At 27.5% G+C, this 11,046-nt stretch overlaps 1 protein-coding gene across 3 annotated transcripts in view; it reads right to left on the bottom strand.

The window, feature by feature from the left end:
• LOC119677836 (kinesin-like protein KIF13B) overlaps positions 1–11,046 on the bottom strand; it is a 170,396-nt gene that overhangs the window by 136,979 nt on the left and 22,371 nt on the right. The window lies entirely within an intron of this gene.

Here is an 11,046-nt window from a genome sequence, read left to right as displayed (position 1 = left end):
ATATATAAATATATATATATAAATATATATATATAAATATATATATATAAATATATATAAATCACACTGTTGACAAAAGCGTGAGAAAATTGAATGGTTACGGAAAGCTTTTTTATTCATTCACATACTGTTTTTATAGATATTTCTTTTTCCACGTATATTTTGCAATGACTCATGATTTTAAATGTATTAATTACAGTTCGAAAATACATATAAAAATATTTAAATCAATATCAAATAAATGTAACATAATAATAATTTAATTGCTCAGAGATTTAATAACTTTTTAACCTCAATTATTTTCTGGAAATGCAATAGAAATATCATTTCGTAAATTCTACAAAATAACTTATCTCAATTCAAAACACATACATTTGAATGAATTTATAAAAGTAAGCTTTTATGTTGTTTACCTCGAGTTAATTGACTTAACCGAGCTGTCTCATTTCTTATCAAAAACGAAAAAAATGACTCAAATTTTCCAAATTGATGATGCAAGTAAAAAATTCTTTTAAGTATAAAAACAGAGATAATGTATGTATGTTTCTATTAGTTGACGTTATTTTAAAATTAATATTTAATAAGAAAAACATCTAAGTAAGTATTTTATAAATAAAACAATTGATAGACTAAAGTACAATTCATAATTATTTGTTAGGAAATATTATTAACAACCAAAGTATTGCTCATGCTCATATCTCTAATGTGCGTACTTGTACACAAACTTTTAAGTGGCACTTTAAAGAAACAGTAATTTTGTATTTTTTTGTTTGCATGTTCATGAAATAATGACCCAAGTTCCAAAATAGAAAATCAAAACAAAAGCAAAATTAAAAAACCATATGATCGGAAGATCGTGAGGTGTTGGGAAACACACAAAAAGCGAGAAAATATCAAACGAAATAGAGCGAAACGATCAAGACACTTTAGAGCCGAGGCAAGTGGAGGCAAATCAACTATTGTACAATAGCACCAATAATTACAACAACAGACACTAGAGGTTAGCATGTTTGGAATTGGCATGGAAGAGTAGACTTAACAACGCAACGCTAATTCAGTGAGTCATGATGACAAATATGTGTAGAAGCAGTGGAGTATACACTCCAATGACAGTGCCGATCCACACCAAACGCTGAATGTATTGCTGATGTGTTGTCGTTCAAGTAATATCGTTTAAACTTACATACATAATGTGTATAAAGTGAATGAGTTTGGTAATTTTATAATTTTAGGTAGGGGGGACGAAACCAAATAAGACAAGATTTTTAAAAATATTCAAATAAAAATGGTAATGGTAATTTTTTATAGACAAGAGTTTTTTATATCTATTGGTCATGCAAATATAAAAAACTGACCTTAAATGTAGGATGGATGAACTGAGTATTTTTTTTTGGTAATAATTTTTTTAAAAAAATGTTTATAGCATTTAGTTATTTTACTCTATTTATTTCAATATATCTTACATTTTTTATAGATCAGATACAGTGTTATCTCATAATGCAAAAACATCTACAATTACTTTACAAAGTTTGCTTTTTAACAAAACGATAGGGTAAGTATTCTGGAATAGCTTTTAATATTATGAAAACTTTTTATTTTAAATCTATTTAGAAAGCGCCTGCAAACGGTGGTGACACTAGAAAAATTTTTTTAAGTTGATTTAGAAATCATTTGCAGAACCAATGTTCCCTATTGGTCTAATAGTTAAGATATACACCGGTTATGTACAGTTCACATGCCCGCTATATAATTCTGGGAATACTGTTTACTCGAGTTTGCTCAATTATAAGATTTACCTAAAATAGATCCGTTGGTTAGTGGGTTGCAGTCGCAAGTCACATCAGGCAGTTTCCATGTGCCGCTATCAGCAATTTTTCGCTGTTTTGCTATTATATTCCTCGCAAGAAACATTAAGATTGAAGAATACAGACTAAATCCTTTCGAATTTAGATAAATAGATCTTTTGTTTTAACCAATGAACAGTCTGATAAGCTATTAAAGAAAAACCTCCCTAAACTGTTAAATGGTTTCTTTTTCCAGCAAGTTTTCACGCCGATTATAAGACTCATTATTATAAAAGGATTTTACATTTTGTGGTCTTTCTTTGGAGGCACTCTCTGGAGACACTTTCTTCAGACATCGAGACACCACATATTTTTTTAATGTTGACCATCTTACAGTATGTATCATACCGTTTACCGTGTTCAAATTGAGAAAACTTTTTTAAAAAATTTTGACGATTTCTCGCAGCGAGAAATTTCGTTAGTGAGGAATGTGGTTGATTTTTTATTAGATGATATTTTACCAAATGAATCCGTTATATATTTTTTTTTAATAATCAGTTCTTATAACTCCAGTCATATGGGTAATTGTCGAAAGACTATCGCAACCACAAATAGTCGCTGTTTAATGTGGCATTTGGTCTGAAGCAGAAATAGATTCAAAGGTTTTTGCAAATAAGAAAGCTGTGTCAGTTTTAATCGTCAGAGCTGCATAACTAAAATATATTTTTTGAGTTTCAATAGGACGGTATCGAAGTCACAAAACACGTTCGGTTTTAGCTTTGTTCTGTGAGAAATTTCTCATACAGACTCATACAGATATTTCTCATATAGAGTACATTTAAGTGTTGTGAAATTGAACATCAAGATTATTTCCAATGATGTCAATTGGAGATCTTTTGTAGGGATACACAAAAGATCATCTAAATGTGGACAATCCTCAAACTCTCGATGATTAGTAAATAATTGATGCTAAATTATTGTCTGAAAGTAGGTCAATTAAAATAACCCCAAAAGAATCCATCATTGTACGATATGGAGAAAATTTAAATTGTGTTGTAGTCCTGTACCTAATGGTAAGGTACACAACTTATACTGAATTAAAATTAAATGGAAATACCATTCATTAAATGTGTTTTATTTGCGTTTACATTTGAAAGCACAAAATATAAAATTTTATTGTTTTTATTTAAGAAAATATATTACTTTTATAAAATATTGCTAAAATATGACTACAATTTCAATATGACTACAAATTTGTGACAAATCTGCTTATTATTAAGATTTTCCGAAAAAGTCTACTTTATTTTTCTCTTTATTAAGTTTAAAGTTTTTTATTTAAATGATGTATAAAAAATTAGCATATAACATAACGCTAAATATATAGGTGATATTATCATACAAATATTAATTGTGATTATACTGTTTAACATAATTATGCTATGATTAAAAAGTATTAATTAAAGAAATGCTAATAACACTCTTCTGCCTTCTTTTTTCTATTGTATTGGTATGAGCAGATACAATAGAATTAATATGGGAACGTTCACAGATGTTGAAACCTCTTATGACTGCAAGACATGTGAGCTCAAAAAAAAACACAAATATATATTGCTTAAAGACATTTTTAATAGGTGATATATAATTTAAAAAGGTTTGTGTAAGACTATAGTGAATAAAATATAATATTTTTACATAAAAGGCTACAAGTAAGCATTTCAATTCCATCACAAATGTTCTTAGTATGAATTAAAGTAATAATATGATTAAGAGGCAACTATTGACAGAAAATTATTGAGAAAAAATTCAATAATTATTCAGGCTAAACGCTATATGAGTGATTATATCTGTTAAATATTTTATTGTAAAAAAATGTTGAATTTTGAAATGTGATTTTAAATGCTAGAAAAAAAAAACATTAAACGATTATAGTCATCTACTATACACACTTTATAAGATTTGAAGATATTCCATAAATTTTTTTGTCGTACTAATTGAAACTATGAGTAAAAGAATATTCGAAAGTTCGTAAACATCGAAATTGTAAATTACTACTACAAATATTGCAGAATAAAAATATTTACTAAATCGAAAATACATTTTTGTGGTTAAAAATGTTTTCACTATGAACAGAATAAATAATAATAATATAATAGAGATATAAGGCTACTAGATCTCAACATAGCTAATGAAAGACATATTGAATTAGTTGTAATTGATAGAGATCAATAACTGTTTCAACTGATAATGAAACACCAGCGTAAAGTGCACTTCGTCTAGAATGCATAAGATATCGCCAAGAGACACCAGAACAATGTGCAGTTTGTTTGGAAAACATGAAAACTTTTATTTACTTGCAGGATTTGTAGGGAAGAGAATGAGATCTTAAAACACATGCTTGGAGTCTGCCTGGCTGTGAATCATTCACAAAAGCTGGAATAGGATCAATTCTCAAATTTTATGAAGTGGATACTAATAATAATGGTAATGGTAATAATAATGAAAACTTATCGAACGGTTGACAAACACAACAACTATCATGTTAAGATAAATCGTATTCATACAGCGCTTTCTATTGCGATAAACAGACAAAATTTATATGGTAAAGTATTGGTTTCTCAAACCGTACTCTTACTAGAACATTTTTAAATTCTTAAAGGGTAATTTAAGGTTAATAACATTACGGGACATTATGATTTGAAATATCACCTTCATAAACTACGATTGTATGCTAATTCGGAATGCAGATTATAACTCGAAGATGAGAAAAAAACTATGCATATTCTTTGTGACTGTCCAGCTTTAACAACGCATAGAAGAAACTTAATTCATTCCATATTTCTGTCACCCAAACAGATGAAGAGCTCATCTCAAGATGTAGTTCACAATGCTTTCAAGGGTTTTGTGCAATCAATAGTGAAATTGATACAATAGGACTCTTCTGTCCGCAGTACCGGCTGTTGGAGGATTTCACGTTAATAACTTTAATAATAACAATTGATTTTTAAAATTTTTTTGTATTCACCGTTTTTGAATAGTAGTAAATCACTACAATTTTACATAGATTATCGGACCTATTCTGTGCACTTGACAAATTTGTCAAATTCTTTAATAAAATTTTTGATTTTTATAAAGCAGAAAGCTTTTTGGTATTCTGGACACATCTTGACAAATTTCAAAGCTCAAGTACCTAGTGCTTCTCACCACACTATGGTCTAAAGTGTTTTGTATAGAAAACTGTTCGTAATTGTTTGTAACTGTTCGTAAAAAATGCTTCTAAAGAGCATATATTTTAAATTGTCGAAAGCATTTTTCATGCATTCAAATCACAATAAAAAAAATGCTTGTAAGGAGCGTATTTTAGTTAAGAATATTTGTCATGCATGCAAATAATAAAAAATACTTAAAAAGAGCATATTTTTATAGTTGTCAACAGCATTTGAGGTATTGACAGCTAACAAGGAAAATAGCTTTTTATTTATGTCACAGAATACCAGAACCTTTACAGCAGTCAATTTTGACAAGTGTCAATGATTGACAATTTTAAAAAGTGTACAGAATAGGTCCGTATATATATGCATAGAGATCTAAGAATTGACTCAGTGAAAAAGTATATCAAGGACAGAGCCCTAAAATTGTTCACAAAAGTTGATACGTTGCTCAACCCCGCTTTAACAAACCTTAAGTCGACCTCAGGACGCACAGGAAGATATGCTGATCTACGGTCCGTTATCAGTTAGAAAATAAATAAATGATAATGATTCTAGTACAGTTGAAGTTTAGTGTGGGAAAGGAATAAGCCCCTCAGCCACAATAGAGTAAAGCTGCGCAATAGCACTAACTCAAATCACAACAACAACAACAACGACAACACAAAGTTTTCTATTTTAGGCCTGAATTACAGGGTAAAACTATTACTCTATAGTTGTTAAAATTCGTTTGTATCTGCAAAATTGTTGACGTAAGTTGAAGCGCTAAAATTTTTTTAAATATACTCGTATCTAATTTAAATTTCGGTTTATTGAACAATTATATGTAGAAAGTTATTAACCAATTAAAATATTTTGGTTAAAGACAAATACTCTGTTATGACGTTACTATAATAATTGACTAAACTTGGTTTGCTTCAATTTTTTGCTTCTCACCGTTTCATTAAAGTGGCAAAAAGCGAGGTAATAATCTGAAACAAAGACTATGAAGTATACTCAAGAGCTTCATTATGAATTAGGCAACATTTTCTTGCTAAAAAGCTATTGTACAATGAGATTTTAGGTAAACAAGTTTGTAGTTTGCTTTAGCAACCGAAACATAAAAACGATTTTTACTTGTTTGTCGTTTCGTTTGTTGTAAAAGATACAATAGAAATTTTGCGAAATTTAGTTGCAGCTTTCTTTGGCTTTCGTCCCAGAGGATTTCCATTCAAAGTTTTAGCTTCGATGTTATATACGAGATGATTTGGCTTGTACAAGCGAAGGTAGGTAGGTTCATTAAATTTTAAGTAGAAATGCTCATTACCGAAAAATAAACTTTAGCACAATATGCAAAAAATAACAGACAAATAAAGGCAAAAAACTCAAAAAGTTGATAAAGTTTACGGGGAAAGTTAGAACAGAAAATAAACTCGATTTTAAAAGTTCTTAAAAATTCATGCCAAAAAGTTGTCTACTTCGCAAAATAGCTGAGCTTAAGTAGCGCAATGAAACCTGTAAAAATATTGGAAAAAGATCCAATTACCGAAAAACTGAAATGCTTGCAAAAAGTTGAAGCCTCTTTTTTATTGTTCACTTTTAAAGGGTAATACTTATTTATTATTGTGTTGCATAAATTCGAAAATCGAATAAAACATATTGAGGTAAGCAGTTACCATTTATATTAATTTCATTTTATTTCATTTCTATATTGTACCATATTTAGTAACAAATTACGAATTGAGCTCACCTTTTGCCTTTAAAAACTTGTATAAGTATTATGAGTTCACAAAATGACGTCATTTCAGTTTTAAGTCTTCCATAAAATAAAACACAAAATTTAATTTGAAAAAAATTTATTGGTTTAGGAATGAAATATATTGTCTTATTTTTCCTTTCTGGGGTTGGTTTTTAAAATCAACTAAAAAAAATAAATATATACATATGTACAAATTTACTAACCACGACTTTTAAAAACCAAAAACGAAATAATTCAAAAAAAATTAGCTTCCGCTGAAATAGCCATCAAGCGGAGTTACTAAGAATTATTAATTCGATATTAAGGTTGTCGGATTAGAAATGCACTTCATAACTATGTAATTAAAATTAATCTGACGTAATCTGTTCAGGAATCAAGTATGGAGAAATAATGTTTGAAATATTTTATATACATATTTTCTTATAAGGACATGCATATTTTAGGCAGCTACACTCTAATCTTAACCATCTTTTAGAACATTTATCGAGATATAGGTAAAGTTGCTTATTATTTTATAATCATTTTGTCAAACAAAATTTTTCTTCTATCACATATTTTTTTTCTCTAAACATTATTTGATATTAATTTTCTACTATTATTTACAACAGAACCCTACAAACTTATTCATTATTATTTATAGTTTGTTATAGCAAAAACAAAAGCATTCAATAAAAGACGTATTACGAAAACACACTCGTAAAAATTGTACCATGAAAATGATGATGAACAGCGTAATGAACGCTTAGGTTAATGTATACGTGGCAACCCATCTTGCAGAACTCTGGCTTACTTAGACCCTGATGGAAATTGTGATAATAAATATTTAATAATTGACAAAAACCAATAGACTACAAATACAACAAATAGAATGCCAGAACACCACAATGAGAAATTTAGAAAAAAATGATACATTAAAAATGACACACTACAATAATGTCGATAAAGTAGCCAACACTACTTCCATATAATTATAAGATATGTATATTATAAAATAGAGAAAAGTGGGCAATATCAGTTTCATTAAGTTATAAGGAAAATGTTATATTGAAAAAGACATTACTAAACGTGGTGCAAAGTGGATCATAGTATATGACAGGTAACCTGACTAAATTTTCTTGTTTAAATTAAGTTTAATAAGTCTAAGAAACATTTTAATTCAAATTTGTTCATTTATTACCATATTTACTAACTGAATTTAATAAATTCTAACAAAAAGTTCTTACTAATATATTTGGCCATAATAAAATGTTCCTTGCCAGTTTCTAAATATGTTTCATTCTATAGGTACATATATTCTATACTAACTTCGAACAAAAATTTTGCATACAATATAAACTTATAATTTTGTATTTTTATTTTATTATGATTGATGTAATAAAATTTTAAATGAAAATGAAAAAATCGAAGCTCTAAATAGAACTATGTCATGAGTTGTCATAAATTTCTAGCATATGCGTGTTCATTGCTATCTAATTTATGTAATAGTTTACTACAATGAGAAAGGCCAAGGCTGAATTATAGCTCAGTTGCATATGACACCATAGATCACAATAGTACTAATCTTACTTTACATATCTATAATTTATATTATATCACAATATTACAGAAAGCTTATAATAGATTCTAATCAAATAAATATTTACAGCTACAAATACAAGGTTGTTGTTGTTGTTGTGAAGTGTATTGAAGTTCGATTGATTGATCGAAATTGAAAAAATGTTGAAGTTTGATGAATTTATTCAAAATATATGTATGGTAAAGAGAAGAAGAGAAATATAATATAAACTCTGTACAAATTCAGGAAACTATCTAACTACAAGAGAAGGCGTCTTAATTCAATATGATTAGAAGTTTGTATATTGTAACTATTAAATAAATAGAGAATCTATACTTCGAAGTAAAACTCTATACTTTGAACTCAAATTGGAAATAGGTTTAGAAATCTTTTTACTATGTTATGAGGAAGTTGATTAATAATAAAAGGTTAGTGCCATTGCATCAGAATAAAGCTGACCAAGGCTTGTTAATTAAATAGAATAAAATCTGAAAAAATTTGAGTTTGTGATAAATAAGATAACTCGTATATAGATTGGATTATAACAACTTTTACGATGCTAGGAAGTAGTCTTTTGTCAGCAGATATGTTACAAGTAAGTTGAATAACAATAAAAACACGACATACATTTATTCAAGTGATCACGGTGTTCTTCTCAAGAATATTTATTTGGCAGAACTTTCGTTTGAAACATTTAATAAACTTATCAATATTAAATCAAAGAAGTTTCAGTTGGAAGTTAACATTAAGAGGATCTTTATTATAATTTCAGATGTCTATAGGCGCTTTTACATATTAAAAAAACGAAACCTTTCAACTAGATGTTGATAAATCGGTGTAGTCAAATTTGTGTTATAATGTTAAGAAAGACCCAAATTTGAAGCTATAGATACATAAAAATTGAAATTTAAACTTTGATCGAAATGAATCTATATTTTTAAAATGGCGTATTAAGTAAAGAATCGATACTGAGTTAGTGAACGTATTTAGTTAAGAATTTTTTCACAATATAATTCGATACAATACTATAAAAACGGTTAGTTTACATATAAATTTTAATCAAGAAGACTTTATAATTATTAGCAGATTTTTATTACATTATTACATTTTTAGAGGATTTTTCGAACATTTACATTTTATTAGAAAAAAATAAATTAATATTAAACATCAGACCCAACGATTTTTTTGATCGGTTAAAATTTTTAACATAATTGTTATGAATATATACGTTTTGCTTATATCAAAGAAACATTTGGTTATAATTCAATATCTCTGTTTAAATGACAAAGCACTACAGGTGGATGAAGATTTGTAATAAAATAGTATATTTAAGACAAATAAATATTTTACTTTGATTTCTTTGTGAATGGATGTTGAAACGTCTTAATGTACTTTCTGTACCCTCTTAAAATTAAGCAGCAGCAGCAGACTTGTCTATCTTGGGAAGAGACTCGTTATCTCACATATCGTAAGGAATAAAAAAACCACCCAAAGTACTCATGAATGAATGTAAATTTTCGTTTAGACAACTAGATTTAGCACAACAGACTTCTTGAATCATGGTTTATAATATTACCCACATAATTATAATAATTAAAACAACACTATAAGAATGATATTGAAGTTATAAAACAGCTAAGGCAAACCTTTTTCATAATTTTTATAAAAAAATTATTATTTTTATTTAAAAAAAAATTTTTTTTATATAATTGTATCTACTAAATATTTCTACACCTATAAACTTATTATGCATTCTAGTTTTCATTTATTTGACGGCATTTATTGCCAATAAATGAATATTAGAGTGGACGTATAAGTAAATAATTACATACACCATTTTATATATGGAATCATTATATATGTATATTAAATTTTAATTGCTGTTAATGAAGAATGTAATTAATTATTAAGTACATAGTGGTGCATCTCAATAGGTTGTCATACGGAGACCATATTAATTAAATGAATATTTTTAAATAATTCTGGTGTTATGACGATGCGGATACACATTTATTTTCTGAAGGAATAAAAATTTGAGTGTGTTTTGATAATTATAAAAAAAAAACAATTATTAATAATATCAATAGAAGACATAATTATTAAAAATAATATTTAAATATGTATATACATATTTTAAAATCTACAATATATAATGCAAAATTTATAACTTAACTATGAGTTAACCAATCACATTAAAGAGAAGACTATCTTATGTCATCGTTATTACATTGTTATTATATGTGGAAATAAAAAAATTAACTTAATATATACATAATGTATTAAGATGTAATTTTGACCTACAGTATAAATAACTTCATAACAATAACCTATGTGTAATGGCACATAAAAGATTCTGTAAACTGATATTGCATGTGCAAACACGAATTAATCCGTGACAGGTTAACAAGGAATGGACTTGAGAACATTTGTTAATTCGTGACTGGTCAGTAAAGTGTTCATTTCAATTTACTAAGCTTTTCTAGGTGAAAAATTATATCAAATACAACGTATTTTTAAATAGAATCATGCATTAAAAGTTTAACATCACTATGAGCTGATTTAAAGATATTGTTAGTCTTATGCAATGATGCTGTTAGAGTGTATCTTTTTTATTCAATTTTTATTACACAAGCCAATTTGACCACTCCTTTTCACTTGAACGATAGATATTACGTTACATACTTAAAAAGTTAAAGAGAAATGGAGAACTATTGAACATTGGATGTAGTTCTAAGTATGTTCACAATTAAATTGTTCTTTTGA

The sequence above is a fragment of the Teleopsis dalmanni genome, chromosome 2, assembly GCF_002237135.1.
Source record: "Teleopsis dalmanni isolate 2A chromosome 2, ASM223713v2, whole genome shotgun sequence".
In the NCBI taxonomy this organism is placed as follows: domain Eukaryota; kingdom Metazoa; phylum Arthropoda; class Insecta; order Diptera; family Diopsidae; genus Teleopsis; species Teleopsis dalmanni.
The sequence above is the reverse complement of the archived record's forward strand: the minus strand, read 5'-3'. Positions and strand labels throughout refer to the sequence as shown.